General features: G+C 34.2%; 1 protein-coding gene and 1 non-coding gene across 16 annotated transcripts in view; one reads left to right on the top strand and one right to left on the bottom strand.

The window, feature by feature from the left end:
• NAALADL2 (N-acetylated alpha-linked acidic dipeptidase like 2) overlaps positions 1-22579 on the bottom strand; it is a 1372789-nt gene that overhangs the window by 383209 nt on the left and 967001 nt on the right. The window lies entirely within an intron of this gene.
• On the top strand, positions 16569-16675 carry LOC129034306 (U6 spliceosomal RNA). Its single transcript, XR_008501811.1, has one exon. It is a non-coding gene; the product is annotated as a U6 spliceosomal RNA (small nuclear RNA).

Raw genomic sequence — 22579 nt, 5'->3', positions numbered from 1 at the left:
TGTTGGCATCATTTGACTTGAGGATTGTCAAAACCCAAAACCACTTGGAAGCTTTAAGGCATGTAGAGGAAAGTCTTCCCACAAATGATGAACTAGACTAAAGACCAGCAGGGAGTAGAGACATGGAATTGTATTGACAAGAATAAATATTACTGACCACTCATCATGCGCAAGGTACTGTTAAATATTCACCAGAAATAACTATGCTTAAACCTTGCAACAAACTTTTGAGGCAAGGGTAGATGCTGTTACTACTGTACTCACAGTGTCAGCATGTGTCCAAAATCTCAATTGTAGAAAATGGCAAGATGATTTAAACCCAGGACAATGGTGACTCACAGCATTTTTTGTCCCTTCCATTATGTCTCTGATTATTTATTTATTTATTTGTTTTTATTTTTAGAGATGGGGCCTCACTCTGTCACTCAGGCTGGAGGGCAGCAGCACAATCACAGCTCACTGCAGCGTCTATTTCCAAGTAGTCCTAGCTACTTGGGAGGCTGAGGCAGGAGAATGGCATGAACCCGGGAGGTGGAGCCTGCGGTGAGCCCAGATTGCGCCACTGCACTCCAGCCCGGGCGACAGACAGAGGGAGACTCCATCTCAAAAAAAAAAAATAATAACAATAATAATAAATAAATTAAATAAATAAATAAGTAAATAAATAAATAAATTATCTGATTCCTTAGTATACCAGAAATTAGTCTGACCCAAAATGTCCCAATACTTGAAATAATCAGATGGATAATTTCAGGAATGGTTGATGTTTATTAAAATTTAACACAAGATACAGAAAAATGCATACGTTTTTCAAGAATTAATTTAGAATTTTTTTTCTCTTTTTATTTTATTTTATTTATTTATTTCTGAGATAAGACCCATTTGAGCCTTATGTAGTGAAGGAACTGATTCATTAATGAGAATGTTCAAAACACCATCTGGGTATTTTTTTCTTTTGTATTTTGATGTTTCATAATGATAATGCCAAGCAATGAGATATGTAAAAACTGCTCATTTCTTGGAAAGAATAACTAATATCTAGGAGATAACCCCCATCCTAATGATAACAGGCAAGAGTACCACTCAGCTTAACTGAATTGTTCTTTAGCAAATAGCTATCCAAATACTAATTTTTTCCCTCCTGTATCATATAACATACACTGAAAATATTTTTACAGTAAAGTTCAATTTTTGTAAAAGCCCAAACATCCATTTATCCATTAAATGCTTGCTTATTTAGAGTGATGTAAATTCCAACACAACAAAATTATATAAACACACACAAACTATACATGTGCACGTGCACATACATAATCTATCTTTTGTGTCATCCTTAGCATAAAAAGCGGGGAAAAAGGGGGAAAAAAGACTGTAAGAATTGGTAAAGGGTGTTCCCACACTTGTTGAGACACAACTTAGAATAAAAATACGTTGATTATAATTCAAATACAAGAACAATGTTGAATTCAGACTGTCAAGTGACTGCTACCCAGAATCAGAATTCTGACTCAGACAGAAGTTCTCCCTTTGGGCAGAGCCTTGGGCATTTAGAAGCAGCCTGCTGTCTTCAATCAGGGTTTACAGAATTTATCTAGTCTTTTTGAATTTCTGGCTATGCGATCTCATAATTTGACTCTAGCCCTTCCTCTGCTTGGAAGTTGTAGACTAAGCTCTGGCATCTTGCAAGCAATCTTCACAGAGCCAATGCACAGTTAAGCTCCCAGTGGCTCTGATGAGTTGATCTCCCATTGTTGAACACAAACTTTGACCAATTAGTCAGTGATACAACATAATTGTTTTTAAAATAGTTCATTACCAGAGAAAATTAAAATACTTTTGTTTCTGATTTTGGACATCTTAGCTTGTGACTGACTGGATTTCAAATGGACACAGTCATATTCTGTCCCCTTCAACCATCCCTTTTCTTTGTTACAAAATGAAATTTCTTCACATGAATCACTCTCTATGATTACAAGCATTTCTCCTTCTTGTTTGCTATTCAGCTCCTCCCTTATACAATTTTATTACAAGTTGGAGGTCTCCCAATTCCGTGTCTTAAGCCCTCATTACATTTTACTTCATTTTTCTCCCATAACAACTCCTCCACACCCAGGCCTTCAATTCGAACATCAATAGAGTTGACTCAAATTTTTACCCCCAGCCCGCACTCTTCTCTGAAAATCAGACCAGTATTTCTAACATACATACTACTTAAACCCTCTTCCTGAATTTTTACAGGCATTGCACTGTGTGTCAAATGTAAATTAAGAGGATAACTCAAAGCTGCTCTACTTCCTGCAGTTCCTCTTAATGCAATGTTCTTTCAATTCACCTATTGTTGCATGCAGAAACTAGTAAATTATAGGCCACCTCCTCTGTACAATTTAATAGAGAACACTGCTGCCCCTTCCTGATACTTATCTGTTGATTCCACTCACGTGGTTTAAATCTTTACTGCTACCTCTCTGTTCTAGGACTATAATCACTCTCGTCCAGGGCTTATTGACACACTCTTTCATTGCCCTCCCTAGATCTGTTTTTTTGCCCGTCTAATGGACCTATAACCCTGTATCCAAAAGGACTTTATGAAACATAAATATGATCTCTGTAACATTTCAATGGCTTCTTATTGTGATGTCTGTCCCATTACCTTCACCCTCAGTTCTATCTTACATCCTGCTCTCCTTTACTCTTTGCAAAAAAGAGGGTGTCTGTCCACTTTTTCATGTTTGTTCTTTCACAGAATCATAACCTATGCCGCTCACTGTAAATCTGAACCACCTGCCGAGTTCTCTAAGCTAAGGCCTACTTATGCCTCAGGTAATTGTTTATTACTCTCTCAGGAGAGTCGTCCCTGACTTTGACTCCCCATAAAAGTCTAGGTTGGGCTACCAGCTATATGTGCTTACTGTATCGTGTAAATATGTTAAAATTCAACATTTTTGTGAAATTATTTAAGTGGCCTTTTTTTTTTTTTTCCTCTAGACTGGAAGCTCTGTAAGAGCAAGGATGTTGGGTATTTTTGCTCACATTTCCCAGTGCTTTAACAGAATGCCTGGCATGAGTAAGTCCTCCATAAACATCTGTGGAATAAATCAGTAGGTGAGTATAGGAGAAGAAGATCTGTTTCCTGAATTTTTCTTTGGAGTTCTTGGTTCTACATCAATTGGTGTTCATACAGAGCTTCTCTGTGGGTTACAACTCAACCATCTGGAATCTTTTAAATGAAACTTAAGAGATCATTTCAAAAGATAACCAACTTTTAAGAAATGTTCCTATTAATATAGTGTATGTATATGGTTTCAAAAGAAGAGTACAGTTGAGCTTATGATGAAAAGTAATCAACTACAAGTTCTTCCTCTTGGACCCCAAGCCCATTTCCCAAAGGCACTATCTTTAACTATGTCCACATTTAGTGCTTTTAGTGATTACTTTTATAGCACTATTTCTAGATTTATTAATTATTTAGACAATATAAATTTATTTCCTGATATACAAAATGAGATTTTAATTTAGGCTATTCTTTCCTATCTCTTTCCAAAGCTTAATCCTTATACAATTATGTTTGGTTCTTTAGTCGCTTGTCTCTCTACTTTTAAATAATATCTGCTTCTTTAACTCCATTAACCTTCCACATTTCAGCAGTATCCCCTGAATCTTCCCTTTGAATGATATATTTTACTTTTAAAACTTTGCACTTTGTGATTTTACTCTAATATTTTGCACTTTGTGATTTTACTCTAATATTTTGCACTTTCCTGATAAAAGTTATGTTAATAAATGCACAATCCAATTATGTCAGTGTTCTTTCTGTAAATTTATACATCATTAAATATGTCTAAAACAAGAAAAAAAATTGCTCCGGAAGTAAAATAGTTAACATGCTATACATATCTACTTTCTTTAATAACTGAAAAATGTTGAACTACCTAAATTAATGAATTTAAAAGTCATCTAAAATAATTTGGTAAGTTCTTGGGAGGGAGATTGGAAAAAAATGTTTTCCTTCTGTTTGTTTAAATAAAATAAATTACACCTAGATTTCTTAGAATCTTATATTTATATATATTATTTCAAGTAATTTATAATAAGGTCTACCTGAATTTAAATTTAACATATAGAATTTTCACAGGCAAGGTGAGTCAACAATATGGGTAAGATTCACTCATCATAAGTTATTGATGCATATTACTCAAAATGATGACTAAATATTATTAGAAGTAAAAATGGAACACAATCGCAAATCAATAACATCCTGGACAACTTTCGCAAGAAGTAGGTAGGCACTTAGCTCAATTAACATATTTATTTTCTTTCATTTTTTTTTTAAAGTAACAAGTAAAAAAGAGAATCTCTAATGACTTTTAGAAACTTCTCCATGTCTCCACAACTATAGAGTTCATGGTTTAATAAGATTATGCTTTTAAAATAAAACATATAAGGTTGATATTCAGAATACATAGAAAAGGAAACAACCTAGAGTTCACATGGAAAAAAAATCTCCATGTGTAACAAAGTCATTCAAGAAAATAGAATAGTGGCTATATACATTTTAAAATAAGAAATGTAATATAAACTAGATGGAAAATTAAGTTGAGTTGGACAAAGATATGTGGGTATAGTGTTAATAACTGTAAATAAAATTCAAGAAAATGAATAAGGCTTAGTCGTAGTTTATGAATAAGTCTACTAAGATTCTATTAAAAACTCAGCAATCCATTCACTTCAATTTTCTCAACTTTTTCATCTATTTGACTACCTATTCCATCATGTGATTATTTACTGCCAATACAAAATGTCCTTTAACAGTAATTCATTCAAATACGAGAAAAAAAAAGAATAGAAGCACATTTTAGGATTTTGATAATGACAATACAAGGTCATTAAAGAGATGATAACATTTTTATGCCCCTCAAAATAAACAAGACCAATCTATTTTACCATAACACAGTCTTTAAGATTATTCAAAACACATCATTGCAGTATTCATTCTGAAACATTATATACAATATCAGTTTCTTTATTCTTTTGAAATTTTATCAGGTGCTCCAAGTGTAAACTGGATTCTTTATTATTTCAAAGGCAAGTGTCAAAAGAAAATGGTCATTCCAAAGCAGTAAGAATGCTATCCTGGTTATGAGATATTAAATATTTGTTAGTTTTTATATATCTGTTTAAATTTTTAAATTTCTTTTTAATACACTAATAATAATTGTATATATTTATGGGATACAAAATAATGTTTTGATTTTTGTTGTGCATTGTAGAAGAATTAAATCAAACTAATTAACATATTCATCACCTCACCAACTTTTTTTGTCCAGTGAGAACATTAAAAATCTACTCTTTTATCAATTTTGAAATATACAATGCATTGCTATTAACTGCAGTCATCAAGCAGAGCAATAGATCACCAAAACAGAGTTCTCTCCTATAAATAAAATTCTGTTCTCTTTGATCAACATATTCCCTCTTCTCACTCCTTCCCCTTTCCCCTGTTTCTGCTAACCACTTCTTACTCTTTCTATGAGATCGACTTTTTAAGATTCCATAATGAAATCATAAAGTATTTGTCTTTGTGAGAAAAAGTTACAAATTAGATTTTATTAAAATAATGTTCAATGACCAAATCACCACCAAGTAAATTAAAACTATTGGCAGACCATTATGAAAATATCATCTTATAGTAAGAAGTTTCTAATATACCTTTTTAAGATTCCCATTAGAGTACTAAAAACTAGGTTAGACAACATGTTACTAAGCTGTAATGACAAGACTGATGGAACTTAATCGTGAAATCAATTAGAGGTTCACTATAGCTTATTGGCAGAAAATAAAACAATCCGATTTACCCAGTTTCATGCATTCTGATTTAAAAATATAATCTATAGCATCCAGAAACCATTCCTCAATTGCATGTCTCTGACTACTGCAGTCCGAAGCCAGTGGGGTGCCTTTCTCACTTTCTCCCTCTAGTGCTAAGTATCTCTTTTCCTGTATTTATTTGCAGAAAATATTTCCTACAAAATGAGTGAATGAAAGGAAGGGTAAATCACATTGCATTATAGAAACATATTTTTCCCTGGGTAGTAGTAGGGAAACATCATGAAGGTAATACATATTGAGGTTTGTAATGTAGAAGTATATATAAAACATATAGACTGCTTTGCTTTCCTTGAGATCAGATTATGTTAAAACTAAGTACGTGGAATCCAAGCAGATTCTTCTTTAAAATGAACTCAGCCACATTCTATGAATGTCTGATACGTGCTAAGAATATGAATGTCAACTGGACATCAACCACCTATCAACCATATAATATAGCTTTGTTTCAGAATAAGCAAACAAGAGAAAAAATGATTTATCATGGAAATCAGAAGAAAATTTCAGATAACTAGTTGACACTTTCATTATTATTTTTTTTCAGATGGAGTCTTGCTCTGTCTCCCAGGTTGGAGTGCAGTGGTGTGATCTTGGCTCACTGCAACCTCTGCCTCCTGGGTTCAAGCGATTCTCCTGCCTCAGCCTCACAAGTAGTTGGGATTACAGGTGCATGCCACTACACCTGGCTAATTTTTTTCTATTTTTAGTAGAGATGGGGTTTCACCATGTTGGCCAGGCTGGTCTTGAACTCCTGACCTCTGATGATCCGCCCACCTCAGCCTCCCAAAGTTCTGGGATTACAGGCGTGAGCCACCGCGCCCAGCCGCCACTTTTAATAAAATGCAAAGATCTATGATTTTTATTTGAATAAAACCGAACCAGGAAGCCATAACAAAAGAATAAAAAAAAAATGCACAAAATGTGAAGGAAGTGGGTGGGATAACGAGTGGAAAACAGTCTCAAAAGGCAATAGAAAATAAACTTCAAAAATAAAAGACAAAGAGGCCAACGCAAGGAAAGGTTTGATGGTATATATACAGGATAGAAAATGGAGTACAGTCCCACCATTTATGTAATAAGTAGTATTATGTAACCAGTATTATGTATTTATGTAACCATATCATTTTCAAGAAGGGTAATAAAGACATATTTATAATAATGATATTAACACTGATATACTTTGCTGAAATAAACAGTAATGACAAATTTTACCTTATTCAAATCTACCGCAAGACTAAAGGTATTTAAGCAGCCACTTAGGCAGTCCCATCTTTTTACTGGATAGAAGGAAAATTCATTTCACATTATCAGTTTCCCCTAAATTAATCTCTAACTTCACAGAGTTCTAAAAATGTTGTGTCTTAGGAGTGACAGTACTCAAATAAGGATACTTTACTCAATGGTTACGTAGCTGTATTTAAACCCAAGTTTGGATAATTGTCTTTAACAAATTAAATCCAAAGTTTAAAGCTAAAAATTACAAATTGCTGAATAATTTTCTTCCTGCCGAACTCTCTGACCTAATTTCACATCACCGTCTTTCTCATTCACTCCATTGTCATTTTGCAGCTATTACCTTGGTTTACTTTCTTCCTAGTAGTAATCGTGACCAGAAATTATGATATTATTTGTTTAAGTGTTAGTATCTGCACTGCAACACCGGATATAAACTCCATGAGGGTAAGCGCCTTGTCTGTCCTATTCATTACCAAATCATCAGCACTTACTATGTTCCCAACACTTCTAGCACTGCCTGGACCTTAGCCGGTGCTCAATACATAAATGAATGTGAATAAAAAAAGAAATACGCAAGTAATCTCTAGAATCAGGAATAAAATATGAAATAATTTTTAGCACAGTATTCATGTTTAAAATCACTAAGAAAATACTAAAACGAAGTTAATTACAGCATAGTACTTAACCTCATAGGATTATTGGCAGATTAAATGAGACAATGCTCACAAACAATGTAACACAAGGCCTGACAGCCAGGAACATAGAAGGTGTTCAAGAAAGGTCCTTATCACTCATTGTTCATTGTTATTTCTCCAGCAAAATGTGTGTAAAGAAATTATTAAGGCACCAGGACTGATAAATTTTAAGGTGTGCCAAGTATATTGAAAGAAAATATATTAGAAAGAAAATATTATTAACACATTTAATTATGCATAAGAAATTATCAAAAGAAAGCCTGCAAAATTTTTAAATAACATTAATAATTTATGGAAAAGTTTCATATTTGAAAAAAATTATCGTATATAAACCTTAAGTTCATCTCAGTAACATTAAAAGTTTTTGCATATTTACTAATGTTCAAAAGAGTTAAATTATTGTTACATATCCTCCTCAAAATGAGCTTACTAAAGCATGCATGGCACTTTCTTTGGCAATTTAGAATCATGTATCTACTTGAACACCACCACAATAATTATTTATTATGTAGAATGATAAGAGGGTCTTATAAAAATAACTTACAGAGATAAAATTATAAATTAAATGCAGGTAATTATCAAAGCAAAATCTTCAAATTAACTTTACATTTAAAAGATGTTTAAAGTTGCATTTTAAATCTTGAAGAACACTACTTCTATTGTTAATGTAGACATGTGCGGCTTAAAATGAATCAAAATCTATATATTCATGAGTTACAATAAATTAAGACCCACAGGATAAAGTTGGATTTAGGTGATTGTATAGATTGTACTATCAAGTAATAACTTTTTGTGAAAATCCATTTCTATTTCAAGTCATCTAATTTGCCTACTGAAATTACAAAAAAGATAATAAAATTAAAATATTTTCCTGGAAACATATTTCATTCAAATACAACTGTAAGTGATTGCTAGCCTCAGTAAATATGATGTTCCCAGAAATGTGTGTTGCCGAAGTAATTTATCCCACCACATGTACAGTAGTAAAGTGCCGATGGTCCTTGATATATGAGATCAACTTGTACATGGTTCAGATGCAGCTTTAATGAAATTCCATTTAGAACTATACCCATAGATTTTCTCAGCAGTTTACAAAAGCAGGGAAAAATGACTTTACATTTTTTTACGTGTCATAGCTACTGCTAGTATTTCCATATTAAAAGTTCCATGTGACTTAGTAAGAATTTAAATCTAGTTATTGTGTTACATGTACAGTTACGAGTATATCATGTGTAACATCAGTCAACATATACCTTCTCTGATTCTCTACATTGCATTGCTTGGGATATGTATGCTCTTGTTTGGAGGACGCTTAGACTCACATGGCTTTTGCAACTGATCTTCCTTCATAAGTGTGGCTATTAGAAGTTCAGGAATAGAGACGCGTAACAGTTATTTGGTGATTATGGGGCACTTTCATTAGCAAATTATTATATTCTGTAGGCAGAAAATCATAGGTAGAAGCACATTTAGAGAAAATCTAATGTTATTTCCTGAAGACCTGGGAGGTCATGCTATTTATCTAGGATTGCACAATGAGTTTCTGGCAGAACTGATGAGGATCAGAATCCAGGCATTCTGGCTCCAAAGCAAGTACTTGCTGTTTCTACTACATTGTGTTACTCCAGATATTGCCAGAAAGTGGATAACAGATAACTGTGAGAAACTGTGGCTTTATATAATTCAGCTTCGGGCTCAGAAACTAAACCCAGATGTTTTAATATACGTCATCTATGTCCCCCAAATGTTTTGAGTATGTATAATAAAATGCATGGCTATACAGAAGTACTACAAACAAGGTGGAGGGAGCTTGTATTTTGTAAAACTATAGGCTCTTCTCTCATACTACTATTCCCAAGACCTGGAAGAAAGCTGTGTACATGTTTAACACTTTATAAATATTTGTTTTATAAACAAATACATGAAGTTTATATATTAATGAACTCATAGGATGTGGCATCTAATGCTGATTCAGTTCTAATGCTGTGCGAGTTTAGAAATTCTGCACAATCAAATCTCCACGCCAGCCAATGTTTCTTAAGTAATGTCAATGATGTCTAATGAGTTCCTTAAAAATTATTCTTCTCTACCAAACTTAATGAAAGATAAGGCAAAAATAAATATATCTATCAAAGTTTGTAATTTGAGTAGACATTTCTTACTTTATTATTGTCAAAATAACTCAAATTTGTCATTATTTTCCTTTTAACTATATGAATGACTCTCTGGAATGTTAGACAATGCCTATTGACTAGTAAAATAAAGTGGGTGGAAAACAGAGAAAAATTATACAATATTCCTTTACTGAGCTATCTATTTTAGTACCAAGGCTTTAATGTTGTTATTTGGCTTTGTGTTGGCATATCCACCTGGTACCCATTCAAAGGACTAAATGAATACCCACACCATATTGATCTGACATTTTGTAGCAACCAGATAAAAGCATCTCTTAGACATCTACAAAACAAATGGTTAATCTACTTCCAAGGGACAATTCACTTCTGTATACCTCTACTGCACAGCTTCAAAAAATAAAAAAAGACTCTGAAATTGTAAAAGGTCTAATAAAGGTCAGACAGGAGGGAGAGCTGGGGAATAGACACAAAAATAAGAGTGAAAACAAAGCAAAAAAGAAAAGGAAGGTGAAAAATATCTCACAGGAAGCCCTCTGAGGGAAGTAACTCACACCAAACCTCTGCTTATCCTTCTCGCATTCAGCATTCTGGGGACACACACACATCCCCAAACAAAATAAAACAAACAAAAAATAAAGCTCAGACCAGAAAATGGCATGCACGGTAACTCCAGAAGCGTGAGTTCATTCGTTTTGTTCATTTCAAAAATATTTATGAAGAATTTAAAAGTGTCAAAATAGAATTTAAAAATGCAAGAAGTGTGAATACGACCTCGCCCTTCTCTCAGAGAGCTCACAGACAAGTAGAATCAACCGATCATTTACAGCATAGTGTTAAGTCTGGTCAAAGAAGGAATGCATAGGCTGTTGTGGTGGACACAGAGAGGGAGCCAATTTATTCAGAGCTGGAGGAGGAGAGGGAGTGTATTATAAAGGGTTTCCCAGAAGATACTAAAATCCAGTTCTGAAGGAATGACCATTAGCTGGTATAAACTTCATAGATAGCGGGAACAGCACGTTGGAAAGGCTCTGAAGAGAGAAACAGGATCACGTCTATGGAGACTGCATAGTCTTAGTATAGTATAGACTGCATATACTTAGTATAGTATAGCTGGAACAAATTACATAGACTTGTTTATATAATTATAGATTATATTAAAAATAGATGAGGTTGGAGGTAAGCAAGACTCAGATAAAAAGATTCTCTGTTCGCTAACTTATATTTGTGTATTATAGTAAGCAGTAGGGAGCCATTGAAAGAACTGAACTATTTGCAATGATCACTCTAAAAGCAATTTTAGAAAGGATTGAAGGAGACCCAGTTATGAGGCCAGAAGAAGCATCAGTCTGCTTGGCCCAAAGAATTGCTCTGGAGTAATCAGCTCATATTTGTGATGTTAAATGTGATTGTGTTCTATTAAAAGTAATCATCTGTCACATTAAATTAACTGTCAATTTGCTTTTTATTGACTTTATAGTTTTGTTTGTATTGAATGTGTAAATTACAATTTGTTTTATGTTTCCAAACTGGTTCCCATTCAGTGCCCCATAATACACATACCTTGTCGTTAAAGATTAATTGTACCTGAAAAAATTTAAATTTATTAAGAAATATTTTCCATCAACCTATTAATTCATATCAATCTAGTACCATGATTATAAGTGTCTAGAGAGATGAAAGTCAGATAGATTTGAATGAGAAAGAAGAGATATAAGTGCCTTAGGAAGTCACTCCATGAAGTTAATCTGAACTAGGCTTTAACATCTCCTGCCACCAAAATAACCTACATTATCAAATAATGCTCCTTAAACACTCATGATCGTCTACTGGACTTTTATGCTTAAATGGAAGGAGCTTCCCCGAAAAATAGCTGTGCCCTAGGAAAGTGCAGCAAACAACGATGTATTTCACTCCAGGTAAAATCAATTGTGTCTCAGACTGAAAAATAGGTATACATATAACAAATACAGTCACGCACTGCATAAAAATGTTTTGGTCAATGGCAGACCACATATATGATGGTGGTCTCATATTGCACATTTTCTGTGTTTAGCTGTTTAGACACACAAATACTTCCCACTGTGTTACAATTTCCTATAATGTTCAGTACAGTAACATGTCTTAACAGGTACAGGTTTATAGCCTAGGAGCAATAGGCTATAGCTATAGCCTTGGTATGTGTTAGGCTATATAATCTGGGTTTGTGTAAGTACACTCTCTGATATTTACACAATGACTAAATTACCTAAGGATTACTTCAGAACATATCCCTGCCTTTAAGTGACACTTGATAGTATGTACATAAATATACACACATTCCATTCAAAATATAAATTCTTTGACTTTTTTTTATTGTGATGATTTTGAAAAATTCTAACATTTTGAGTAAGAGTTAAAAGAAACCACCCATGTACTAATAAATGTCTCTGACTAGGGCAGGATTGTTTGTTCCATAATTCAAAGCAAAACTTTCCATCTTTTTCATAATATGTATAGAAAACAATAATATTTGCATACTGGAGTACACAGATGTGGCTGTTCATGGCTGTAAGTAACAGCCTAGGATTTCTGGTATCTTCAACCCCACCTGGCCTTCTCAAGGCTGAAGAATCAATAACTTCTATGTATCTGTACCTGTTTTGACATACTGGTATGTTTTCCAGTTGGAAAGCTCTGGGTTAAAGAAGATTCAAGAGCTGAGAAAGAAGCCTTTGCTAGAAAGCTGCTAACTTTAGAGAAAGAATTAACTTGCTGCATAAAGGCTGATTGGCTTTTCTATCTTTAAATTAATAAAACTGTACATACCTTTAGCAGATGAGTCAAGCATTGAAATGGTAATACATGCTAATTCAAATACTAACTTCTTGATTGATAATAGCTGCTTGGAGAGTTCTGTTGGGAAACATTCTAAGGCTTTGTCTAGGCCCAGTTGAAAGTAATGCTGGATTGATGAATGACATTTATCATAGTTACAGTAGGAAAGCGTGGCATTATTAACTGACCCAGACCATAAGGTTGATTGTACAACATAAAATATATACTCTGCAACCCTTTCTTTAAACATATTTTAAGAATTGAACTTTAAGCTTTATATCCTAGGTTGGTTTTATTGTTTTGGGTTATAAATAATCCAGCTGACAAACCCACCTTAATCCTTTGTTGTAGTTCATTTTGCTTGACTCAATGCTTTCAATGTAGGTGCTTATTTTTATTGTTTTGTCTCTTCTTATTGATCTTGTAATATGTAGCTTATTTTATTCCCATTTATCTTTCACTTTTAAGTAGAGATTAAGAAATGGTCTCAAAGAAGGACACAGACAAACATGGTCCTGGTTCTAGAGGAAGCTAAATGTGTTCACTTTTCCTGTGAGCTTTACATAGGAGTTTCTGCAACATAAAAGAGATCACAAGGCCAGTACTGATGAAGCCCTTGATCCTGTGCTTGTTACCTAGGAAAGACCGACAGTAATACCGTAAAAATCATTGTCTCTGTGACTTAGGAGAAACAGGACAAATTATCCTAGCATGAAATATAGCCCAAGAATATTGTGGGAATAATGCAGATTGATTTTTTTTCTCTTTTCTGAATTCAGAAAATAAATATCTGTATCCCTCTTTCAGATATTTATTGACTGCTCAGTTCAGTCCCTTTTCATATAGAGAATGAGGGTATATTTCATTTGTTCAAAACTACAAAAATAATCATCCCTCTTATCTTTCAAATAAAAATCAACTTCGCTCTCAACATGTTTGATATCTGGAACATATCAATTAATACCTTCACTTTAGAGATTCATTACATAAAATGTTGGAATCTATGCCATAGCCTTACCATAAAGAGTTGGATTAAATAGGAAAATGAACAGATACACCAAAAGGAAAGTGGCCAAGACATAAACGTCAGAGGCGTTTGAACTGGAGCAACTGCATCTTCAACAGGAGCTGGGTAAAATAAGGCTGAGACCTACTGGGCTGCATTCCCAGACTTAGAATTCCTAAAACATTCTAAGTCACAGGGTGAGAGAGGAGGTCGGCAAAAGATACAGGTCATAAAGACCTTGCTGACAAAACAGGTTGCAGTAAAGAAGCCGGCCAAAACCTACCAAAACCAAGATGGTGATGAGAGTGACCTCTGGTCATCCTCACTGCTACGCTCCCACCAGCACCATGTCAGTTTACAAATGCCATGGCAACATCAGGAAGTTACAATATATGGTCTAAAAAGGGAGGCATGAATAATCCACCCCTTGTTTAGCATATCATCAAGAAATAACCATAAAAATGGTCAATCAGCAGCCCACAGGGCTGATCTGTCTATGGAGTAGCTATTCTTTTATTCCTTTACTTTCCTAATAAACTGTCTTTCACTTTAGTCTATGGACTCGCCCTGAATCATTTCTTGCACAAGATCCAAAAGCCCTCTTTGGGGTCTGGATCCGGACCCCTTTCCTGTAACAGCTCTCTGGTGACCATGGAAGTGACTATACCTTTAGGATTAAGGGTCCTCTTGTAAAGGAGTTGGGGAGATACATCAGATTTTGGAACCAGAGAGACTCCATCTTGAGTAGAGGCTAGGAAAATGAGGCTGGGACTTGCTGGGCTGCATTTCCAGAAAGTTAGGTATTCCTAGCCTCTACATGCTTAAGGTTAAGGGAACAGATGGATGATGTTTACCAAACAGACTCAGACTTGGGAGTGTCCTGATATCCCAATAACTTGAGAAAAAAGGCACTCCTAATTTTGCTTTAAAGTCAGTAATATTAATTCTTGCAAAATATACTAATTAAGAAAATTAATCCTTTATCACAAACCCTTGTAGCAGAGCACATCTCCTCATGATCTTTTTCTTTTTAACTTAGGTAAAAGAAAGTACCTAGGTTAAAAAAAAGCATTCTTTTTTTTTTATTTTTTATTTTTTTAACTAGGTTGAAAAAAATTGTACCTAGGGTGGATACATTCCTCCTCTTACTTTCGAGAATGCTCTACTTTGTTTATGGAGTAGCCGTTCTTTCATGATTTTACTTTCTTAATAAACTTGCTTTTGCTTTGCACTGTTGACTCACCCTTAATTCTTTCTTGCGCAAGATCCAAGAACCCTCTCTTGGGGTCTGGATCGGGACCCCTATCCTGTAACATAAATAGTGTATTCATAAAACAATAAATAAAATGACTAATAAACTTAAATGTTCTATTTGCTAGTCATCAAAGAAATGTAAATTAAAATGAAACCCATGTGGAAATGTTTAAAATAAAACAACAATGTAATTCCAGGAAACAGGCACTCTCCTCCAGGGGTATGATCTTCCTGGAGGCTAGTTTGACAATATTTATCAATATGTTTAAGTGTCATATGCAGTAGTTCAACTCAGCGGTTCCTTTTCTGAAAAGATATCCTAAGAAAAATTTCTGCAAAAACTTCCTTATAATTGTTTTTTGTGGTCTCTCCAAGAGTAACTTAGCCCTAAAGCGCATAATAGAGTTTGAAAACAATACAATGAGAAGCATACAGTGCTTTCGTCACGTGGATACAGACTAGCAGAGAAGGGGAATTAGAAGATTTTAAAGGACAGGGGCAATACCTGCTTGCAAAGGATGGAGAAAAAAAAAAAAGTAGCAGAAGCATCAATAATTAAGAATGAAAGTTTCCTGGATGTCAGCTTCAAATCCTACTGAGGGTCAAGTCTGGGGCTGTCCTTTTATTTCCTTCTGTGTCTCTAATTAATTAGTGTCTTTCAAGATCTTGTTCTTTCACCAGGAAATCTAACTTGCATGCACAAATCAATCATCCTTGGCTTTGTCAATGTCACTGCTAAACAAGCATGGTGGGTTACACACTCCCCTTCACTCCAATTGAACAAAAACTTTCTCACTGAAATATTTAACAAGAAAAGTAATAGTTTTGTTTGTTCATTATTTTTTTTTTTCATTTGTTTGTTTTGGGGGCAAAATACCTTAAAGAATATCCAATTCAACACTTCAATTTTGTAAATGAAGAGATAAGACTAAAATGATAAACTGGCTTTACTGTGTTCTTAATAACATGACAGGGATCACAACCTGGGTGTTTAGGGAAACTCTTAGCCCAATTCCCCTATAAAGCAAAAAGGCCCCTAATCTTCACCAGAAAATTAATGCATCACTTCTCTCAAGGGCTGTGAAACTGTAAACAGCAAGTTGTAAACTGTTTTCCAAGATACTTACATAAGCCACATGAAGATACGTGTGCATTTGACCCAGAAACTTGAAGTGCATATATTACAACAAATGAAACATGGTGTACCCACAGAATTCTCAGGAGAATCTTTCTATCCAGAAATCACACTTGCTTCATGTTTTAATGTTGTTGTTAGAAAATAAGAAGGGACTTGCCCAGCTCACTGAACCTGCTTTCAACAAGGTAAAAGAATTATAACTGGATGTCACTGCTGCTCAGCCTTCCTGTCCCTAGGGGAATTCAGTGGGCTCAGAAATAAACATTCACCCCATGAAACTGTTACCTTATTGTGCCCTCTATGTTTGGCTATGGATTGTGGGCAAATCCCTCTGTTATACCTGTGCCCCACTTCACTCCCTTGCGTATCAAAAAAAAAAATTTAGAACTGTTTAGAAATGGTGGAAATTGCTCTCTTTGGTAGCACATGTACTATAATTGGAATGATACGGAGAAGATTAGCATGGCCTCTGTGCAAGGATGATATGCACATTTGTGAAGAATTTCATATTTTTTAAAAAGTGTATAGAATAATAACAACTAAAAAAATTGTGGCAATAAAAGCATCTCATTAACAGGAGGTTGAAACTAAATTCTCAAGTGGGCAATATAGACAGTTGAGTGATGTTGTTGTTGTTGTTGTTGTTTCCATGGAGTGGCAATCACACTATTAATGACTCCGTAATATGAAAATGCCATTAAGTATCAAGACACTATAATATATATTTTTAAACGTAAAATAGGTCTCAAAATCAGTAAGCAGGTGTATTAGTCTGTCCTCACACTGCTAAAAAAGACATATCCAATACTGGGTAATTTATAAACAAAAGAGGTTTAATCGACTCACAGTTCTGCAGGGTTGGGGAGGCCTCAGGAAACTTACAATAATGGCAGAAGGGGAAACAAACATGCCCTTCTTCACATGGCAGCAGCAAGGAGAAGCACAGAGTGAAGGTGGTGGGGGAAGCTCCTTATAAAACCATCAGATCTTGTGAGAACTTAGTCAGTCACGAGAACAGCATGGACATAACCATCCCCATGACTGAATTACCTCCCACCATGTCCCTCCCATAACACGTGGGATTATGGGAACTACAATTCAACATGAGATTTGGTTGGGGACAGAGCCAAACCATGTCAGTAAGTATAAACGAAGACCTAGATTTCTGGCTTCTCTAGTGCATGACGACAGTTGCTTTGGGACTTAATGCAAGGGAAAAAAAAAATCCATTTGGTTATATGTGCTTCAATCTACCTGATCTAATAACTGTAGGTCCCAGTGGAAATTCACACTGTGGATGTATTATCCAGAAGAAAAGAAGTTAATAAAAGATTAGTGATGTACCTCCCAATAACAAATGTATTGAACATTACTTATCAAATATTGATCATATTAAAAATCTTGGCATTTTGTAGCAAGATTGCAATACCTATGTTATATGAATCCATTAAGACTAAGAAATCAGACTCTGAAATGCTTGCTAAATTAAAGTTCTACAAATGGCATTATGAGGTAAAATTTTGTACATAGAAAGCGATTGAATTAAAGAAATCAAACTCTGAAATGCTTGCTAAATTAAAGTCCTACAAATGGCATTATGATGTAAAATTTAGTACATAGAAAGTGAATAAATTAAACCAATATCTTTAAAATAAAAGAATTTACTATAAAATATTAGCTCAGGTGTTCTTTTTTGGATTACATATAGCTCAAAATGTTAACTTCCAAAATGAAAGTCTGCCCTAACTCCCTATTGGAGGGTAAAAAGGTGAACTCCATTCATCCAGTTTTTTGAAAGCACCAACTTTCATGGTTTTTCTTCCTTCTCAGAAGAAGCTATTCTTGCAGGTGACAGAGGGAGAAGCATTTATCAGGAGAAACAGAAATTGTTCAATGAATGGCTTAATTGTTCCTATGCTGAAGATGCTGACCTTCCAACTAAGGTCACAACTGGCTGAAATTCATAAAGTCAAGTTAAATCAATATGACAAATATGACAAATATTTCTTACTGTGTATCAGGTAGTGGGCTAGGCTCTGGTGGAAAAGAAAGTTGGTCACAAGTTAAATTGTTAAATATGTGTACTATTGAACTCTGAAAATAAATAAACCTCTTAATCTACCTGAGCTTTATCTGAGTCTCCTCAAACTTTCAAGATTTTCATGATATGGAGAAAAAAAATACAAATACTTTAAACACATATTTAGCACATGCTGTTAAAAGATAAAAACCACTAGAGATATAGTATTAACCAAAATCATGTAACATAATAATAAATATGTTGCCAGCATTTATTAAGAATTTACCATGTGCTAGATACTGGGCTAAATGCTTTATCTGATTTACCTCATTTAATCCCCATATTAGCCCTATAAGTAAAGCAATATTAAAAATATATTACACTTAAAAATGTGTAGCAGAGAAGTTTTTTTGATCAAGAATGAATGAATGAATGAATTGTCCTCATTTAAAAAAGAAGAAACTTACAGGTCTGTCTTGTCACAGTCATCCAGTTAGCAAGAGCTCAAACCTTAATATCATATGGTAAACACCATGGTAGAAACATACACATATTCACATGAAAGTATAGAGAAAGGGTTTCTAACCTAAAGTGGGGAGGAGGAGAAAGTTATAAAGAAAATGAAACTTCATATTATTTCTTCCCAAATAAGGGTTACGTTCTACTTCTCAGAGAGCACATTCATAATAATTTGCATTTATCACTCTGTGCTGATGATTTGTTCATATGGCTTCTTCCCTAATTAAGCCATTAGTCCCCTAAAGGTAGTAATATGTCTTAATCCATCTTTATCTTTCGAGAGCCTTGAATCACATCTTGTACGGTATAGGATCTGATAAAAGTTTGTTGACTGAATATATGACCCACGAGAGATAGTGCCCTTGATTAACTAATAGATCAAATCAGTACTGAAAGATGGCCTCCTAGTCTTGGGAGTATTTTCTAACACTTTACTCAGAATTAACTACTTTGTGTGAAGCTCATGACTTACAACATCATTGTATTTTGTCCTATACGCATAAGGTCATAAGAAAATTCATCTTTCATACTATATATGATTACCTAGGAAGACGGTCATGGACTGAAAGATATTTGTCACATATATGGGTTTTATTTTATGATTTAACAGCAGGATTCCATTGCTATTCATCCACTAATAAAATTTACCCATCTATGCACAGTGAGTTGTTTATTGAATACAGCAAGATTGATTTTAGCAGTTTTGGCAGGTGAAAATTAAAACCATGCTTGCTTTGTTCCAATGCTTGGTAATATGCAAAGTAACAAAGGAACTAGAAGAGAAGCAGTTCATATATTTCTTGAAGTCAGAGGTCAAGGATTGGTTCATACTGCCATTTCATTGCTCATAAAATGTAAAATAATACAGCAAAGTTTCTCATGAGACTGGCAGCTGTTATTATTGTAGCAAGTTATATTTGAAAACAGTGGCCTTTTTCAGAGATGGATAGCTATCATTATTACCATGAGTATGCAAAGATTATACAGAAATCAGCAATTAATACTGTAACAAGATTACACGAAAATGGCAAATGAAGTTCCGCCTTGATCTTTGCTGAATTAACATTCCAGGCATGTGGTCATCTTGAAATTTTAACTCACAATGATGGGTCAGTTTCCTATAGATTCAGGGCTGTTGTTGGGATCTTGGAATTCCTAAAGGAATGCATACTTAGCACATCACCTTGCCATTCCATTAGTCTATTTCAATTTGTTAAAGGATAGCTACTGAGAAACTGGCTGCCCTTCTCAACAGTATGACATTTTTGGGGAATGAATAAATCTTCAAGGCATGATAGAAAAGATGAATAACAGTGGACTCCCCTTATCCATAGTTTAGTTTTCCTCAGATTCAGTTACCCATGATCAACTGCAATCTGAAAATATTACATGAAAATTTCAAAAAATAAACAATTCATAAGTTTTTAATTGTACACTCTTCTGAGTAGTGTAATGAGTAGTGTAATGAAATCTTGCACTGTCCCCCACCATCCTGCCTGGGATGTGAATGATCTCCCTGTCCAGCATTATACATATAATGCTGTATGCATTATGGACCTGCCCATTAGTCACTTAGTAGCCATCTCGGTCATCAGGTCAACTGTCTTGGTATCCCAACACTTGTGTTCAAGTCATCCTTATTTTACTTAGTAATAGGTCCAAAGCACGAAAGTAGTGATGTTGGCAATCGTGATATGCCAAAGAGAAGCAGTGTTTTTCTTAAATAAAAAGGTGAAAGTTCTCAACTTAATAAAGAAAAAAAATCACATGCTGAGATTGCTAAAATCGGAGGTAAGAATGAATTGTCTGTCAAATCGTGAGAAGGGAAAAAAAATTGTGCTAGTTTTGCTGTTGCACCTCAGACTTGGAAAGTTACTGTCATAGTATATGACTAGTGCTTAGTAAATATGGAAAAGGCATTGGCATGAATAGAAACATGTTCTGATTGACTGTAATGGGGTTCAGTAATATCTGGTTTCAGGCATCCACTTGGGGTCTTGGAGCATATCCCCTGCAGATAAGGGGAGACTACTGTAGTACAGTCTATGTCTGGATGTTATCAAAAACATAGAAACACAACTATCAGTTTACAGATTTGTGTCTAAATCTAGTTTCTGTTTCTCAATATGTTGTGTAAAACACAATGAATCTCAAGGTGATATATATCCTTTTTTAAAAATTCGGCAGCGTTTTCTAAATTGACAAATGATATTTGTACATATTTATGAGGCATATGTGATACTTTGTTACAGGAATAAAACGCAAAATTATCATGATCAGGATATTTAAGTTATCCATCACCTCCAGAATATGATCACCTAAAGTAGAAGTCCTCCCTTTAAATTATTTTAAAATACACAATACATTGTTGTTAACTACAGTCCCCCAACTCTGCTACCAAGCATTAAAACTTACTCCTTCTTTCTAACTGTATATTTGTGCACATTAACCGACTTCTTTTCATCTTCTCAACCATCATTGATTTCATTTGGTCTGTTTTTGCTTTTGTAAAAAATATTAACAGCTTTCAATGATAACCAAAGTAAAATTTATTTGTTGGAAATCCAAAGGAATATGCACCACTTTTCTTTTCTTTTTCCTCAGGAGTAGCAAAGAGCATATTGGCTATCTGCTTCTTGGACTTCTTCAAAAATGCCTTACAAATTCTACCCTAATGCATTTCTCTGCAAATATATAAATTAAAGGCACAGTGTATATGAGAGAAAGGAGGGAAATTCTATAGAAAAAATTAGCTTGTGTACTTAAAAAGCTGTCAAGATCATGAAAGATTAAAAGCATTTTTAAAAGGCTTAAATTCATCTCCAAAAAGGGTGAATGGTTGGGTTGAAGACATAGCCAGCAAAGACATTTTTAGGACAATTTTCAAAATTTGGGTATGGATAGTGTGTTGGACAAGAGCATTATGTCAATATTAAGTTTTCTGATTTTGATTATTTAACTGTGTTTATGTAAACACTGGCTTTTCTCTTAGCAAATACACTCTGAAGTATTTAGGATAAAAAACTGATGTTTCTAATTTATCCTCAGGTTATTGAGATAATTTACTCTCAAATAATTCAGAGGGAAAGTATGCCTGAGAGAGTGCATAGGGTGAGCACAAAATGATTTAATAAAATAGATTCACCACATGTTAACGATTGATAAATCTAAGTAAAGGATATGCATTTTTGCACTATTCTTGTAATTCTTCATAAATTGAAAATTATAATTTAAAAAATTATAAAAAGAAATTTGCATAGTAGTAAAATTAAAAATAATATGATTTCAAAGATAATCATAATAATTAGGGTAATACTTTGCATTTGTATATTAACTATTATATTAATAAAGCTTCCAAATATGTGATTTGACTTCATTCCTGAAACAACTCTACAATTTTAAATGTCTTTATTCCCATTTTAAAGATGAAAAAACTTGGAAACAGAACTATTCCAGTACTTTAGTTCAAAAGATTTTGATTTGCAGTATTTTCTGTGATAACTACACCACAAACTGTGCAAATTGCCCTCATTTAGGTCATGAGGCAAGCCTGTGGTTTGTCCTGTGCTCACTAACTAGCTGTCAAGCTGTAAGAATTTGGGTGGTTGCAGATCAGGAAGCAGCTCCATAATTCAGAATCAATCTTCTAAGCTGTCTTGTCTCTATTTTCAAAGCATGTTATTGGTTTTCATTCCAAAGCTGTGCTAGCTCTTCCTGGCATAATCGATGGTGCAGGTGCACGGTTTTAGGAAGGAAACAATGGGAAATCATACCGGGTTGTGCTGCATTACGAATAGAAAAAATCAATGTTAGACAAGTAGAATTGAGAAAATCATGATGGAAATAAATTTTATTTTCATGCTTTCAAGAATTACATCT

The sequence above is a fragment of the Pongo pygmaeus genome, chromosome 2 (assembly GCF_028885625.2).
Source record: "Pongo pygmaeus isolate AG05252 chromosome 2, NHGRI_mPonPyg2-v2.0_pri, whole genome shotgun sequence".
Lineage (NCBI taxonomy): Eukaryota > Metazoa > Chordata > Mammalia > Primates > Hominidae > Pongo > Pongo pygmaeus.
The sequence above is the reverse complement of the archived record's forward strand: the minus strand, read 5'-3'. Positions and strand labels throughout refer to the sequence as shown.